We start from the raw sequence: 18,116 nt of genomic DNA, 5'->3' as shown, positions 1-18,116 counted from the left end.
ATGTTATAGGCTTGGAAGAGCCTGATGGGAGGTGTAGATTGGTTAGCCAATATGGGCTTTTGAATCACCTCAAAGAGATAATAGCACACTCAACTGCCAATTGGCATAGGGACAGGGGGCCCAATTTGAGAGAGATATAGGTGGCCCAAATTGAGAAGAAAGAAGAATAAGAGAGTTTTTAAACATAGTAAAAAGAAGAATAAGAAGAAGAGAGATTCTTAATGACTTGAGAGGGATGGAGGCAGGCTACCATTGTCAACAGAGCCCAAGGCTTGAAGAGAGAGAGAGCGAGAGATGACAGTTTGGATGCTGCTCAACACTGGCAGGCTACGCTTGTCAACATTGTTTTTACGTGCGTTATGCTGCGCTTTTCATTACATGCATATGCCACTGCGCTATATTTAACATCGTTGTTTATACTTGGTAAGCGTAATGTATAAAAGTGTTGTCTATGTAAGGCTTTGCAATGCTGGTTACTTGAGGCCATTTGATTTGGGTCAATGGACCGCTTCTGGGGTCAAGAAACAACACAGGCACATTGGTTCAGACTGCATGCGAGCTGCACATGCAACCTTCAATCTTTTCCATGTACACTAAGAGTGGACAACATCAGAAATGAATTAGTACATAAGCAATTTAGGGTTGGTTCAGGCTGCATGTGAGCGCACGGGACCTTCAACCTTTTCCATGAATGTCTAATTCACACTAGGAGCGGACGACATCAGAAATGAATCTTCACATAGGGAAACCGTCGAATGAAATTTGGGTTTGTGATTAGAGCCCTTGCCTTTTCCCAATGGCGTCAAGAGTTCAAAGCTCTCTCGTCAAATGCGGTTATGGTTGGATGAAGGCAATGCCTGTGGGTCTTTTCTCTCCAATCGTCTTAGGTACGTTTTGCCATGAGTGTTGAGGCAGGGCCTCGTCACTATACGGCACGGCTCTGGCCAGGGGGGATCTAGGCCTCGTCATTATATGGCACGACTCTGGGTCAGAGGGGATCTGATTTAGGGCCCAAAATTGGGGGCATGAGGCGTCTTCAATCTCAGCCGTCGGATCACGCGGTGAACTAGGGGTGAGTGAACTGGGGGTGAACTAAGGGTGAACTAACGGTGAACTAAGGGCGGGTAAGCTAGGGGTGGGTGAACTAAGGGTGAACTAGGGGCGCTTAAACTAGGGTATGATCATGTGCCATGCCAACATGGACAACGACACGTGCTAGCGTGTGGTAGGGCATTCGTGTAGCAATCGAGACCGACCCACACCCCGCGAGGCGGGTGAACTAGGGGGTGATCTGACGATCGAGATCAAAGCCGCCTCGTGCCCCAAATTTGGGCCCTAGATCCCCCCTGGCCAGAGCCGTATAGTGACACTCCTGACGAGGGGAGACAGGGTTTTGCTGTTGTCACACAATTTTGTCTCCTAGCTGCAAACGACGTTCTTTGCCTCTCTCTTTCTTCCTTTTCGCCCTTTCTCTCTTCTCTTACTGTGAGCACATAACGCCAGTTGGCCACCTTTTGCGACCCATGCAAGTGCGTTAGCGCACGTGGCAGGATCTTTGAGCGGTTGGAGGTGAGCCCACTCACCCGAACAAATTGTGATTGAGATTTGCCGCCCACCCGTTCTATTATAGATGCCCGCCCTGCAATGGCAATCTTTGCGTCCCATGCCGCCTTTATAAACCCCCATGTGCTGCAGTGTATTGCTCATTGCCTCCTTCCATGCAAGAAGTTACGGCCCGTTGCGTGCTTCTACTGTGTGCGCAGGTCTGCAGTTATAACCGTACTGCTTCAACAGCTGCGTGCAGGCGTACTGTGTGCGCAGGTCTGCAGCAGGTTTACTCCATTGCTACCGGCTGGCAGTGCTGTGTGCAGTCTTCGACTTCAGTTGCTGTTTACGCGTGGCGTCTGCAGCAACAGGTTTTCGACAACGCTTATGTGCTGGTAGTTTATTTTCCCGCGCTTTTCAATTTGAACACGCCTTATAATAAATTGCATTACTAACCATTTGCTGTTGTCTGTGTAGTCGATTGTTTGCGGCATCTTCAATCGGAGGATACTGCAGGTAAATACAATTTGATGCTTTGCAGCTAAGTTATTTTTCTCTTTCACTGCATTTTAGCAGCTACACTCGATAATTGTCTTGTTTACTTACATTGATTATGATTTTGTTAGCAGGTTTTGAGCTAACAAAGGTGAGCTGCAAAGGTTCGAATCCAAGGCTGCTTAGCTAGCTAAATCCACCCCATCTGTTTTTTTACAGATTATGGCACTTGCATGCAAGTCTTTCTTTGAATTGTATTGCTAGCAAATAAATTCTCTACATGGTAGACCTGTGTTTTAACAATAAAAGAAAATGCTTAACCTTGTTTTCAAAGCTACACATCCATTCATTCTCTAAATGATAGCGTTGTGATTTAACAACAAAAGGAAAATGCTTAACCTTTTATTTTTAAATATTTACTCTCTTGCATTTCTTTCCTTTGCTAAAAAATTATCATTGAATACATTGTGTATGCCAACCAGGTAATCGCCATGAGTGCGCAATTTGCATTCCACATTCCTAGACGGGCTAGGGGATCGGGGAGGGTGGAGCAAGGGGGGGAGTCATAGGAGAGGGTCTCATGCACACAACTTTCCCAAGATACATTCACTTCAATGTTGACCGATCCAGAATGGGAGACTTGTAACCTTGGGGATGACAATGGGTCACAACCTTTGGGAGGGAATATTCCAATCGAGACCTTCAACGAGAGCCAAAATAATGAGACCATTGGGGGGGTATCTCAAAACGTGAACTTGGAAGGGGGGAGTGATCATCCTGAGACCGAAGGTAGCAACGAAAAGGGTGCGAAAAGAGCGCGCTATGTTTTGAAGGACTTGTGGACTGAGGCCTCTACTTATGCTCTCATAAAACATTTTGAAGAGCGGTGGTCTCATGTCAACAAGGGAAATTTTAGAACCAAGGATTGGGATGAGGTTAGAGATCAACTTAATAAGGAGGTTAATGGGATTTATACTAACGAGCAAGTCAGGACCAAAATTGACACATTGAAAAAAAAAAATCGGAAAGAGAAAGCAAAAGGAACTGAAACGGGTGGGGTTAGGTCATCATGGGAGTACTTTAAGGTGCTAGATACCTTATGGTCATCCACACCTCGTTGTGTGGGAATACCTGGTGGAGTGGACATTGTTTTGCCGACCCCTACTGCCAATGAAAATATTGATAGTACTCCTGAGGTGGAGGGTAGTACTAGCGAACCATGTGAGGAGCTAGGTTGATCAGGGCCCCAGGATAGTGGTCGAAGAGGGCAAGGAGGGGGGTGTCCCAAGTGTGAAGGCCCAATAGGTGAAGGAACCAAAACGTGCATCCCTTTCATCAGTGTCTAAAGCCTTTGGGGATGGCATGAAGGGAATTTGTGATGCAATGCGAGATGTGGAAGCTACAAAGTCGCGGGAGATGAAAGAGATTGCGAAGATGCAAATAGAGGAAGAGACAAAAAGGATGGATATGTACATGCGATATCAAATGAAGATTGCAAAATTGTTTGCAAAGCCAAAGGTAATTTTTTTTTCTTATTTTGAGAGAGAGAGAGAGAGAGAGAGAGAGAGAGAGAGAGAGAGAGCATTGTGTGATGAAGTATTTTAAATGCTTACTTGTAGGATGGCTCAGGAGGATGAACTCTCATTCTTATGTCTCTTTTGGATGGAGACCATGCGTCAATTTCTTAGGGATAATTGTATTGAGCATGATGTTCTCTTTGATGAAGGGTACAATGCTTCTTTATCACATTATTTAGTGTGCTTTGCATACTTCATTTACTGTCGGGCCTCGTTGCTTTTGATGCTTGAGGAAGGTTTAGTGGGGGAGGGCACAAGAGAATGGTGGTGTTTTCTTAGACAGACATCCTTTTGGCGTTGGATTCACTCGCACTTTTGGAGTGAAGCCAGGTTGCAGTGCCAACATAGATATATATGTATTATCGCATGTCCTATGAAGCCTTCCATCAATTGAAATGCATTATAGAACCCTACTTGTCATGTTCACAAGATGGGGGCTTCGTAAGGCGAGAGCCAATCCAAGCAAATCAAGCATTATCATCTGTGTTGTGGAGATTAGATCATGGTCACTCCTCTAGGACAGTTTCAGAGTTGTTTGGGATAGGAGACTCGACTATACAAAAATACCTAGCTATTATTGTGGGTTTGGTTTTCCAACCTAACATGCTAGCAAGGGTGAATATAAGTGTCCCAACCGGCGAGAGTTTGCGCCGAATCATACATGATTTCGAAAACATTACTAGATTACCAAACATGTGTGGAGCAATTGACGGCTCACACATAAGGCTTCAAAGGAAACCACAGCTTGAGTACTTTCCAGCTCAATATGTTAGCTGCCCGACAGGGTTTTCATAGCATCTTGTTACAAGGAATTGTTGATGCAAATAAGAACTTTTGGAATGTTGTGTGCATGGCACCTGGTGGGACACATGATTCAACCATGTTTAAGGGGTCTACAATCTACAACCAATTGAAGGCTTGTCATGTTCTTAGTAGACCTTTAAAACGTGTGCATGGTATGAACATAAGGCCCTACATTGTAGGAGACTCAACTTATAAGCCAACAAGTTTCTTGTTGAAAGCATTCAAGTCTAAGGCACGAGAAAATTTGGCAGCGAAAACTGAATTCGATAGACAAATTGTAAAAGGAAGAGTGAAGGTTGAAAATGCATTTGGCTTATTGAAAAATAGGTGGCGAATCCTAAGAGATTTGAATGTTGCTTTGCCCTTCGCCTACACAACTATGTCCAACTGCAAGGGGAGGTGGAACCCAATGATCAAGTTGATCCGCAACCTGGTGCTGAACAACCTCTTAGATGGAGGTCCATGAGTCGTCAAAGAGCAATGGGTTTGCAAATGAGAAATGCACTATTCAATGACTTCGTGAGAAGAGCAAGGGTTACAACTGTGCAGGTAATTTTTGAATGATTTCTCTCTCGAGTGTGTTGATTACAATATAAGCATTGTAACTTGAGGTATGGTTTATTTTGCAGGATACCTGATGGTCATGCTGGAGGTATGTTTGCTCTATGTATTAATTTGAACATGCTTCTTTTTTCTTCTTGTGTGTTTGCTTGGGTGCATGTATGCGTGTGTATGTCTGTTATGTTTGTGTTCATGTGCATGTGCATGTATGCATTGTGTGCATGTTTGTTCATGCATTGTGTGATGTTGCTTGTGTCTTCATGTGTGCATCTCAAAAAAAGTGGACAGCTTTTTGAGATCATGTGTACATGGTCCACGTCATTGAAGTGGGCTCTCAATGGCGGTTCATAAGCCTGTGGAGGGGCCGGGTCCGATTCCCGGGTGGTCTTTGACGGAGTGGTCTCCCCCCGTAGCACGCGTCTAAGCGACTACAAAAAAAGAAGGAAACACTAGGTATTACATGAAGTAAATGCTTGATATTTGCTTGTGTATGTGATGTTCCATTTTGACCATCTTATTGACTGGCCAGAATTATGTGTTCGTGCACTTACCTCCTCTGGTGACCCATGGCTGGCCGGAGTTATGTGCTCATGCACTTTTCCTCCTTGGGTGACCCATGGCTGGCCGAACTTATGTGTTCATGCACTTTTCCCCTTGGGTCACCTTTCATGTCAAGTAACCTTAAATTGGGTCACTGAATTTATGTGCTCAAGATTGTGGGTGGCTGGAGGAATATTCTAGGAATTTTGCGTGTGAGCCATGGGTCGCCTGAGACGCTTATGTGCTACGGTAAAGGGGCCATTAAAAAACCAGAGTCCTGTGAAGGGACCTCTGGACCCCTCACTTTAAGTTATTTTGTGTCCACTCTAAAGACACCAACGGCCCTTTGATGAGCCGGCTAGCCTAACTTAGGATGGTGTCCGTGCTGACAAATCTTGTGTTCAAGCCTTGTTGGCGCGATTGGCCTACATTACCCCCCTTATGCGGCATTTTTGGTACACGCAATTCGATTTCTTCCATCGCGTGGCCTCGTGAGAGCTTCGATCACGCCAAAAAATTTGTGGGAGGTAGCGACCGATCCGCTCTATCCATTGAGCGTCTTTGCAGCAAAAATGGTGCATTGTGCGGCGTGCAGCCTGTTGCTCCCCTTGGTTTGACCCTAAAGACATCTCACTCTACATTTTCAGTGCATTGCCTGCTCTCTCTCTCTCTCTCTCTCTCTCACTCTCTCTCAGAATTGAACGGAACGGCTTGGTCACCTAGTGTCTCTCACGCGCGCGCTCAAACTGAAGATTTCTCTGTTGCAGCGTGAGGTGATCCTCGACGGCCTATCTGAAGCCGTGCGTCTGCAGTCCGCTACTCTTGTCGGGCCTTGCAGTGCATAAAAAGATCAGACTCAATGCAAGCAGTTTGGCCAAGGTATAAGTACCGCTGGCTCACACGCGAGTGCATGCACAAACACATGCATGATTTCTTTCATAGCTAAACGTAAATGTGGAATGTACACAACAGGTTTTTGCAGCTCTGAGAATTGAAGGTCTCTCTCTACCTGCAAGCTGCAGCTGTCACTCAAATGCAGGCGTATATATTAACAGGTGAGGAACCTTTTTCTCACTCAAGATTGACTAACTTGCCAAGTTTCCACTGTTTGTTACCAAAGTCTCATTGGATCATTTGTATGGGCGTACATGCATTTGCGTTGCATGTATATTGTTTGTGTGTGAGAGAAAAAGAATCCAACAGCTACCTAGAAAAGAAAACTTGCAGGCCTGTCATCCATAAGACAGTATAATCATCAGCTCCGCAATGTGTAACGTTGACTTTTTAATTGGTTCCACATTGGCGGCTCTTGTAGTCCATGCTAACAGGTAGTATGTGGGCCGTCGGTCGAGAATCGACTTTCTGGACTCAAAAAGGTTGCACCTCCCATGCATGTAAATTTATCGTGAAATTTATGATGAAAAGGCTTGCCATGCTGGGGCTCATACTTGCAATTAACCTAGCTTTAGAGTAATCCTGGTGCTTACCTAAATTTTTTGAAATTTACCTCTGCATTTCAAGTTTGAAAGTGAAAATATATCTAAATTTAGAGATAGCTAGTATGAAAATCTTCTAATGTAGTCACTTTACTCCTTGTACAGAGTCTTCAAGATTTAAGAAAAAAGTATATTTTGAGGATGCACAAGCGCATACATAAATTCTTTCATAGGTGTAAACACGATTAAAGCCCTATCATGATTTGTGCTAAACGTAAACGTGAATTGTACACAACAGGTTTCTGCATCTCTAAGAATTGAAGGAAGGTCTCTGTGTACCAAGATGCTGCTGCCAAATCCAATATTATTATATTTGGCCCAATACTCGATCTTATGCTGACACACATATTAACAAGTGAGGAACCTTTCCTCACTCAGGATTGACTATTGTGATCAAACTTTTAACTATTTTGTAACCAAAGTCTCATCATTGGAATTGAATAATTTGTATGGGCGTACATGCATGTGCGTTGCATGTATGGTGTTTGTGTGCAAGAGAGAATAATTTGTATGGGCGTACATGTATGTACCTTGCATGTATACTCTTTGTGTGTAAGAGAGAAAGAATCCAAGTCACCTAAACTTGGGTATACTCGAAGTGTCAACCTATAAATTTTGAAATTTAGCTCTTATACTTTAAATTGAATGAGAGAAAGCTTGGAAGTGTAGATGTTTAGTGTAAAAAGCTTCAAATATAGTCACATGAAAACTAAAATCTTCCATGTATAGGTTAAGAAAAAGTTTATTCTGAGTATTGAGAGAGAGAGAGAGAGAGAGAGAGAGAGAGAGAGAGAGAGAGAGAGAGATTTTAGTAAGTCTTTGAAAGGTCCTGAGGGCATCCACTATGTAAAATTTTCCTATATCATGTGCGTTCACCAAAATGGACTAAAAGTACCCTTTATAGGCCTTATGTACACATGTTTCGTAACTTCACAAGAATATAAAATCCCTTCTATTGAACGCACGTGCTATGTTACATATTCTATGGTGAACTCCTTGGGGAAAGGTCAAATTTGGCTTATGGGACAAATCGATGTACATATGTGATATATCCTCTGTCACTCCAAAAAAGGAACAATTCAAGTGAAAGTAAAGACCATAGCTAAAGCTAACTGATAAACTGGTGATCTGGGTGTACAATGAGTGGTGATTGTGATGGTGGATAGGATCTCACTGTGTCGTAGTATAAATGTCACAAAGTAATGACGTGGCATGCCAACTGAAAGGGAATTGGCCAAGAGAACAAGAGAAGATGAACAGAATTCAGAGAGTTTGGCCGAGGCCCGAGGGGCTTAAACTTTAAGAAAAAGGACATGAAGAACTTACGAAGCACCGGCCGTGTGGCCTAATCCTAAAAAAGAAGTCAAAAGCTTGAACTCTGGACTGACCCTGCAAATCGTGTTGATTGTTGACGTGGCAAATTGTACAGATGCTAACGTGGCATTGTCACAAATTGCTGACGTGTTCAGTCACTGAAGAACAAAGCCAACCTTCAGATCAGGCCGAGGGGCCTAAACCCTAAGAAGAACAAGCAACAATAGAAGAAGAAGTCCTACCAACTTATGGTACCTCATCCGATGGGGCCCAAGTGATATAAAGGGATTAAAATAAAGCAAGATCCACACACACCCACACAAAAAGACACTTGTGCAAGAACCTGTTGACGTGGCAATCTATACGGATTTCCGCGATTTGCGCTGCTGACGTGGCAGTTGTACGGATTTCTGTAAATCACACTGGCAGCTTTTGGGCATCTGTTTTTGGACAAGATGCTGTCATAAATGGAAGCGCATAGCAATAAAGAATATACTTGGATAAATAGAATTTATCACTTAATACTGAAGCCAGAGGATATATAGAGAGAAATAGAGAGAGAGTGAGAGAGATAGAGAGTGAGAAGATCAACATAGAAGATGGGCTGGTCCCTGCCCGTAATAGTATCTTTATTATTGAGGAGAAGTCTATACAAGCACTTGAACTGAACGTATTACCACGTTCGTTCTCGAATAAGACTTGATGGTTCCTGGAAGCCTCGGCTTCCTTTTCCTAGGGCAAAACTCTATTTCAAGGAATTTTCTGTTTCTTATTCGAGAACCAAGGTTCTCGTCTCTGGATCTCACCTTCCAGACTTAGGGCATAGCATCCCTGCAACTCTTTTCCGACTCTGTTCCCAGAGTCATCTTCTTGCAGAACAACTCTGCTTTCTCGGACACGGAGTCCTTACTTGCGAATCCCTACTTTCAGATCACAACTCAAGAGACTATCTCTCCGATCTGTGGATCTACTTTCCAAACTCGGATACGAAACCCTTGGGCTGATCTGGCTAGTTCCTCAGAGTCCTTTTCTCTTGCAGAGGCTCATGCCTTACTCTGCTCCTACTCCCTTGTGAAGAAGTAGTACACCTGCAAACACACACAAACACAGAACAACAATTCGTATGGCGAATCCACAGTTGATACCTGTCGCTTTTTGCGCGGGAAAAGCGACCTTCGTGCTTCGTAGTCTCGCGATCTCTTGCGTCTTCTGGCGGCAGAGTCTCCTCTTACTGGTGCTGGCAACTCCTCCTTGAGTGAGGGTGTATGATGCTTTTATAGCTCCCTGGCCACGGCAGGAATAGTTGAGCGCAGGTTGCCCGAGTAGAGATCGCGGCGGATTTTTTTTTTAATTTTCATTCTTTTACTCTTTTGCCAGGGAAAGTGAGACAAAAAAAGCTCGCTGGTTTTCTGCTTTATTTCCTAGGTGGCTGCCCAGTTATTAAGTGGACGGCTGGCATATTCTAAAAAATAGTATTAATCTGCCCAAAAACTCAATAAAACCTCATAAGTTAAAAACAATGCTTTCATAGCACTTCCCAGGCGTCCCTGGATGCAACCACACGCATTAATGTAATGCAGACATAGAATTTCTCGCGGGAAAGCATATGCTTTTCCAAAAAACAACCTGCTTTATCAAAAGCAACTGTATTTCCTCAAAGTTTCCTCTGAACCCATCTTCATTCAAGTGCTTGCTCTTCCTTGTGCACAATTCTAACAGTTTGGAATTTCCTCCTGATTGTGGATATTTCATTTCCGATGCACCCGTCACCCACCTTGTGACGCATCAGGAATACCCATCACCTAGTCTTTTCGTACCGAACTTACGATACAATCTTCTTCGCGATGCTCTATGTCACCCGTCATACGACGCATCAGAGATGTCCGTTCCCGGATGGTCGGATAATTCTTCCCAATTCTCCCCGTCACCCATCCGATGTGACGCATTAGAAGTACGATGTCCGTTCCCGGATGGTCGGATAATTCTTCCCAATTCTCCCTGTCACCCATCCGATGTGACGCATTAGAAGTACTCGTTCCTGGTGGCCTTACAGATATTCTGTCACGTGCACATCTAACCCTATGTGCATGTGGACAAGCTACCTTAGGTCTAGGGTTCAGGTCAGGTTTCTGGCACCTTTGTGAGTCTGTTCGTAGGCCGCGCATGTCCAGGGACTTAGAGTAGTTGCATTTCCTCTGGTTGCACACAGCATGATCATTAAATTTACAGTCAGTAGCCATCATGAGCATTTTACATTGCATAGAACCCATTTTCCCTATTTTAGCCATCTTTCACTTTTTATTAATAAGTGACTTTGTTGGGAAACTGGGTAGGGCAATTCTGGTAAGTCAGTATATAAGAAAAGCTAGTGCTAGTACTTTTTGGTAGAAGCAGCAGTAGAGACCCAGTGTCTGTGACAGTGCACCTTCTCAGCAAGACCCCGATAGGACAACCTAGCGTTTTCCAGCCATCAAGACCAGCGTAGCATTTTCAACAATTGCAGATCAGTCCCAGCATTTTGCAGATTGCAGATCAGCCTGGCGTTAGCAGTTTCCAGCAGATCAACATAGCGTTTTTGCTGCTGCACCACCTAGCGTTTTGCAGATTCTTGGCGACGGTTCAGCCTATAGCATCAACGTTTTCCATTTGCAGCACCTAGACACCACAGATCAAGTCCCATACCTCGTAGATCTCACTTCCCGCAGAGCAGATCCTCGCCGCACGGTCAGATCAGCCAGCGTTTACAGATTCAGCACGCTATTCGCAGATTTCACTATTTGTGTTTTTCAGCGCATCGTCGTCGTCATTGCCGTCATCGCCGACATAGAGTCAGAATTCAGCAGATACAAGATTTGCAGATTTCAGCTGCTAGCGTTTTCAGTTTTCAGCCCATCTCGTCGTCCTCATCCTCGTCGTCGACATCGTCGGCAAGTCCATTGCATTTAGACCATTGTAGAGATTTGTGCAATCAATAGCATAGACCTCTCTCGCCATAGAGTGGAGGAGGGTCTGACAACATTTTGGTGTCGTATTCTTCTCTCTTTGTCTCGCAATCTTAACACCTTCATGCACAGTGTTTACCCACTTTCTTTATGATCATGTGCACTCTCACTAAAGAAACGGAAGGCTCTCCCTTCCATAAGTAAAAGGAACCCTTGAGCACAGTTCAGAGCACTCATCTTGAGCAAAGTTCAACATTCACTTCCGCTGCACGTTACATTGGTATCAGAGCTTTGACAGTGTTCTGTATCACTTAAGGAAAGAACCACAAGAATTTTTTTTTGCTTGCTGCGGTCGCACGTAACCCAAGTCCTCTTGGGTGTGTCGATTCCTAATCGTGTTTTTGAAGAGTGACAAGAAACCCAAGAAAGAAGGGCTTGTCCAGCCTCCTCTAGTTCCTCTTTTCACTCATTGAGAGCGGACTGTGCACTTCGTGGCCGGCCAATCGATGTGAGGTGGGAAAAGCAACCTTGGTGTGAGCGCAAGGCCGTCAAGGGGTGCGCCCGCGGGGAAGATAGAGCTCGGGTAAGAGAAAAGCCTTCTCTAACAGTTGCAAGCTAAGGAAGAACCTCAAGAACCTCAAGACTCAAGACCTCAAGAACCTCAAGAACCCAAGAACCACAAGAACCCAAGTTCCTTGTGAACTTAAGAACCCAAGATTTCAGTATCACTCGAAGCGGAATGGATACTTCGCATGGAGATGGCGTAGAAGAATTTTCCCCACTAGGAGGTTTTTCCGACCCTCACCCTTTCCCATCTACGCCAAGGATTGCACCAAATCCTATGGAGGCTTTGATGAAGACGATGATGGACATGATGTTACAACAAGCAGTGCAATGCGTCACCTTGGAGCGCGAGCGCGAAGAAAGAAAGGTAGATTGGATCGTGAGCCCAAAGAAAGAAAGGCCGAATGGGAACGCGAGCGCGAAGAAAGACGGTTAGCCTTGGAGCGAGAGCGCAAGCAAGCGTGCTTGGCGGTCGAAGACAGAAGGTTAGCCTTGGAGCGTGAGGGTGAGCAAGTGCGCTTGGCGGCTGAAGATAGACGAGCGGCCTTGGAGTTAGAGCGTGAGGCGCAGAGAGACCGAGGCATGCAAGAGTTGGTCCTACAAGTACTTACCTCGAAGCCCGAGCCGGTCAAAGATGTTGGTAGTTCATACGTAAAGATTCGGACTCCAACAACCCCAGTCACAAAGAAGTTGACATTCAGTAAGTATGATGGTAAGATGGATGCTAATGCTATTCATTCTTGGTTGCATCAATTTAATGCTTATTTTGCGACAACTAAGAAGATAAGGAATAGCAAAGTTTTGACGACAGCCATGTACCTTGCCGGTGATGCCATTAATTGGTATCAAGTGTGGCAAGAGGAGCAATCAGCCGTGCACCTAGAGGAAGCCGAGGTAGGCGTGCGCCTTTCTTTCAGTTGGGCCGACTTCCAAGACGAGCTCAAGACGCGGTTCTTGGCACCTCAGTACCTAGCGCGGTTAAAGGTAGATTGGCGCAATCTTAAGCAAAATCGAACTCCAGTCATGTCTTTTTCTTACCGTATTTTGCAGCTTGGCACCCAATTACGTAAATCGGATGCGAAGCGCAAAGAGGCTTTCATTTTCGAGTTGGACGACTATATCAGGTTTCATGTGGAAGTCTTCGATCCCGTCGATCTCAACAAGGCGGTAGCGATTGCTCTCGCACATGAGATGAAGCACAATAAGGGAAAGCCCAAGGAAAACAAGACTTCTCAAAGTACCACTCAGACTTCTCAGAACCCTCAGAACGGTAAGAATGGTAACTCTTCTAACCAATCTTCCTCTAGTCTCTCAGAAAAGCTCACACAATGAATCTAAGGATAAAGCTAACACAATTGCTAAACCTAAGCTTACTCCAGATGAAAAAGCCACACAAGGAATTTTAGGAGGATACATAACATCAAAAGAACAAGGTATTTATTCTAAGGAAGGTCGATGTTATCATTGTCACGTCAAGGGTCACATAAAAAGAACATGTCCTAAGATTGAATCTAACAAACCTAAAGAACCCACAGAACCCACATCCTCTGTTAATGCCATAAATGAGAACACTAGTGTGTACCAAGTTTCTCATGATCCTCCCATTGATGAGTCTCTCATTAAGTGTTATGGTCATGTGAAAGATCACTGTTTTGTCATATTGTTTGATCCAGGTAGTATGTATGATGTGATTAGTGACTCTCTTGTCGAAAGAGCCCGCTTGGATGTGTTACTATATACATGTGGTAGTGATGTGTGAACACACTAGGACCGTCGGGGCATTTTTTCCCTCTTTAGGAGGTTTTTTCCCCTGAGCATTGTATATTTTGCCCATCACTCTAGGGCTATCCATCTTTCTATTGCACACTAAGTAATATACTCTCTATTGTGTGCCTGGAGCTTCCTTTGTCTTCTCCAAGCTGTGTGCGTTTCTCTGCAACCCTAATTCCAACAATTGGTATCAGAGCAGGTTGCGTCCTCCTTGGCTTAGTCGCCAGCTGCTCCAGCACACGCCTTCTCACTTTCTCCGATTTCAGTGAGCTTTGGCGAGCGTTCGCAGGTCGACAAATTTTTCTGATTCGGGCTCATTTCGGCCTCCATTTCCATTACAGGCAGTGCTGCACAAGCTATTTCGTCATTTTGTGCAGAGTTTTTGTCAGTGCCGTTTTCTGCATAACAAGTGCCTTACAGTCTTCTACGGTTTGTGCTATATAGCACGTGTTGTTCCCACTCCGTAAGAAGAAAGAGGGTGGCTCCACTGCAAATGCTGGTTCCACTACAAATGCAGCTATTGTTGAGTCTTCTGTGAAAGGAGACTGTGATGCTGATGATGCAGAATGGGCTTTTAGCGCAGAGTACATTGTCCATGATGCATGCTTGTCAGTTGCTGCAGATTCACATGTGTGGTATTTCGACAGTGGTGCTACAAAGCACATTACCTCACATCGTGAATTGTTCACGTCTCTCGAGTCTGTCCCTCATGGGAATTCTGTCACTTGTGCCAACAACGCCTCTTATCCAGTTCAGGGAGTTGGAAAGATTGTGCTTACTGTTGCTAATGGCAATTCTTTCACACTTGTTGGTGCACTTTATGTACTTGGGATCAAGAAGAATCTTTTGTCTGTATCTGCACTTGCTAGACTTAGACTTGTAGTCAAATTTGTGGATGATAGATGTACAGTTCATGATCTCAGTTTTGGTGATGAAATTGTTGCTTCTGGGCTTTTGTGCCTTGGGCTGTATAAGCTCACTTTGTATGACAAGTGTGGACAAAATTTTGCAAATGCTGTTGCAGATTCAAGGGCTATTTCAGATGCAAAACTTTTGGCATGCACGTTTTGGTCATTTGAATTTTGCCAATTTGTTGCGTTTGCAGAAATTTGATATGGTTGCTTCTTTGCCGCCTCTTGAAGCACCTGCCAAACATGTTTGTGAAGGCTGTATTTTGGGTAAGATGCAGCGTTCTAAGTTTCCAAAGGATGGTTCAGTTCGAGCCACATGCAGGTTGCAACTTGTGCATAGTGATGTTTGTGGGCCCATGCAAACTCCGTCCTTGGGCAATTACCTTTACTTCGTGACTTTCATTGATGATTACTCCAGGCATGCATGGATATTTCCGCTTAGAGCGAAGTTCGAAGTTTTTATGTGCTTCAAACAATTTCTGGCTATGGATGAAAATGTGTCGAAATGTACTATGGGCACCCTCCGCTCCGATCGAGGGGGGGAGTATATGTCTCATGAATTCAATGCATTTCTGGCTAGTCGTGGGATAAAACACCAATGTGCAGTGCCTTATACACCTCAGCAAAATGGTGTTGCTGAGAGGAAAAACAGGTCTCTTACGGAAATGGCACGATGTATGGTCAAGAGTCAAGCTTTGCCGCATTCTTTTTGGCTTGAGGCCATCATGTGTGCCACTTATGTACTAAACAGGTGTCCTACGAAAGCTTTGCAGTCTATTACTCCATATGAAGCATGGCATGATAGAAAGCCTTCTATTGAGCACATACGTGTTTTTGGCTGTTTCGCATATGGTTTGGTGCCACAAACACAACGCAGAAAATTGGATGATAAGGCTGTCAAATGTATTTTGTTGGTTATAGTGCTGAAAGCAAAGGTTACAGGTTGTATCATCCACAAACAAAACGTATTCTGGTTTCACGGGATGTAGTGTTTGTGGAAGATTCTATTCAGCCCTTGCTGTCATGTACTAGAGACAGTAATGTAAGCTCATAGGACATTTATGACACTTTGTTGCCTCTTTTTAGTGGTGGAAATACGAATGTAAGTTCCAATGAGGCAAATGTATTGCCTATGGGGGGTTCTGAAAATGTTACGGATCAGCCTATTACTGATGCAGATGTACATGATGTACTTGATGAGGAAAGGGTTGAAAATGAGGAGGCTAGAGGTATGCCAAAATGGCTAGTGCACACTTTGTGTGACAGTAAATTGGACATAGTCACATGGGGACGTGGCGGGTCCCGGGGACGAGGACGTGGCAAAACAGTGGACGGGGGAGGCGACAGGGGACGCGTTTTAAAAAACACTAATTCTTTGCAAATTTAATACTGAGACAATAGTGAACACTAAGAGCACAAGATTGCAAAGAAAAAGTTGTTTTTGCATTCATATTACATAACACCAAAATATAACAAAGGCCGTGCGACGTGCGCGACACAGTACACCATTGGTGTGGTGATCAAGCATCAATCATCCTCGCCAAGGGGCAAAACATAATTATGTACAAGTGAAGAGTGGATAAGTAGCGTTTAGCATAAATGGGAGTGAAAAAGGGAAGGACTCGAGTCAAGAGTCAAGACTCGAGACTCGAGACTCGAGACTTAAGAGGTCTAGACTCTAGACTCTACATGTTGGCCCATGGTGCCAACTGAATGTCAAGTGGATCTGCATAGTCCATTTGATCCAAAAAATCATCCTCAAGTGGTGTTGTCTCAATCTCTACCTCTGGCACCTCTGCATCTATCTGTTTCTCTGGGACAGGATTATCCTCACCAAGTGCCCATTCCGCGAAATCATCACTTTGGTATGACTTGGAAAGCATCTCAAATTTGATGAGACATATATGAGATCATTGGCTCTCTGCACATCAAGATGATTCCTCTTCTTTGAGGCTACATGAGCATACACACTCTAAAGTTGCTCCAAGCAACTCGTAGTACATGCTTGGCTAAGAATGCGAATAGCCAAATCCTGTAAACCGCCCAATCCCGCTCCAAACTCCCCCCACCAAAGAGCACTCCCCATCTCAAAGCGAGATGCTTGTGCATCGGGCATGTGACAAATTTCTCCCTTTCCATTCCTGTAGACATTGATTTGCCTCCGAATCTCGGTCCTTTCCTTTGGGTCGGGCACAAGGCACGCAAGGATGGTTTGCCAACCATTCATCACCTCTTTGTCCTTCCATTGGTTCCCTTGTTGGAATTGTGGATCCACTACATAAGCAGCCGCATGAAGAGGAGAATGGTAGGCATTCCACCTTGACACACACAATCCTTGGATCTCCTCGTACCTACGTTATGAAGATTCAAAACAAAGTTAAAACTCAAGCGAGTAAACTTGTAAAGCATAGGGAAAACTTAAAAGTGACTCGTGCGACGTGAATATCTATCGGGGTCGGTCACAAGTTTTTCAAGAGAGTCAATCATGGTGTCCATGGCCTCATATATCTTGCCGATGCAAGGCTTCATGGAATCCAACACCCGCAAGAGGTGGATGATAGGCTTCACCATTTTGGAGATTGTCTTTACTTCCTCCCACCATTCCGGCATGTCGGCCCGTGCTCGGCATGCCACTCCGTTGGCACTTTTTGACTCGGGCACTGCCAAGAACTCATCACTAATGAAGAGTCCCCTCAATGTCCCACTACATGAACTCAAGCGATGGAGCATAATGAAGTTGTAGGCGAAGCGAGTCTCCGAGTGTTTGAGAAGAGCTAGCTTTGACCTCTTTGAAAATTCAGCCCTCGCCTATTTAGAAAAATCAAGTTTCAACATTCAAAACGAGAATTGGCCTTCCATATTGAAATTAGATTCGAATTGAAATAAGATTGGTTAACACTTAATGGTTACCTTTTGATGATTATTGACAAAAGTCACCATTGAATTCGCATGCTCAATGACTGGGGAAATCCATTCCAAGGCGCCCATATCTTTGAGAAGATTGTTGAGGCAATGAGCGATGCAATATGTGACTGTGGTTTGTGGATAAAGGGATTCGATGATGGCTCTGGCGGCACGATTGCAATTTTCTCTATCGGTGACGATGGCAATGACATCATGCTTTCCCACCTTCTCAATGGTAAGCGCCCACTCCGATGCAAGTACATGCGCACTCTTCCTGGTCCCCGATGCATCATGGGAGTCAATGAAATACATCTCCTCCCGAGAATATGCCACCACGCCATGAATGGAGTGGCGACAGGTATCACTTCACCCATCCACAATGAGGGATACCCCATTCTTCTTCCATGAAGCCCTTGTGGATGCACATGCCGCCTCCACCATGATTTTCTCCCTGTCAAGAAGAGTGGTGTGCAATCTCCGAAGAGGGAGGGACATATGTGGGTCCAAACTCTCCGACCTTCCGTGCCATTTCTTTAAAATATGGAGATCTTTTATGTCAAAAAAAAAGTGTAAATGAGACTTGATTGATATACATTGTATAAACTAAAGATTAAAGCTTAGCTTGGCTTACCGCGCCGCATTGAAAGCAATATGGTCGTGGTAGAAAAATCTTGCTACGGCGACATCTACCTC

General features: G+C 44.5%; 1 long non-coding RNA gene and 2 pseudogenes across 2 annotated transcripts in view; 2 read left to right on the top strand and 1 right to left on the bottom strand.

Moving 5' to 3' along the window:
• The first annotated feature begins 2,654 nt into the window (after window positions 1–2,654).
• LOC147424034 (uncharacterized) lies at window positions 2,655–3,132 on the top strand (annotated as a pseudogene).
• Window positions 3,133–5,995: 2,863 nt separating this feature from the next.
• LOC147424028 (uncharacterized) overlaps window positions 5,996–18,116 on the top strand; it is a 92,454-nt gene continuing 80,333 nt past the window's right edge. For both annotated transcript variants that reach the window (XR_015186572.1, XR_015186573.1), the window contains exons 1-4: window positions 5,996–6,133; window positions 6,290–6,401; window positions 6,495–6,577; window positions 7,257–7,373. This is a non-coding gene — a long non-coding RNA (uncharacterized LOC147424028). The remainder of the gene's footprint in view (window positions 6,134–6,289; window positions 6,402–6,494; window positions 6,578–7,256; window positions 7,374–18,116) is intronic.
• On the bottom strand, window positions 16,205–17,744 carry LOC147424033 (uncharacterized; annotated as a pseudogene).

The sequence above is a fragment of the Adiantum capillus-veneris genome, chromosome 26 (genome assembly GCF_014529385.1).
Source record: "Adiantum capillus-veneris isolate H3 chromosome 26, ASM1452938v2, whole genome shotgun sequence".
Taxonomy (NCBI): Eukaryota; Viridiplantae; Streptophyta; class Polypodiopsida; order Polypodiales; family Pteridaceae; genus Adiantum; species Adiantum capillus-veneris.
The sequence above is the reverse complement of the archived record's forward strand: the minus strand, read 5'-3'. Positions and strand labels throughout refer to the sequence as shown.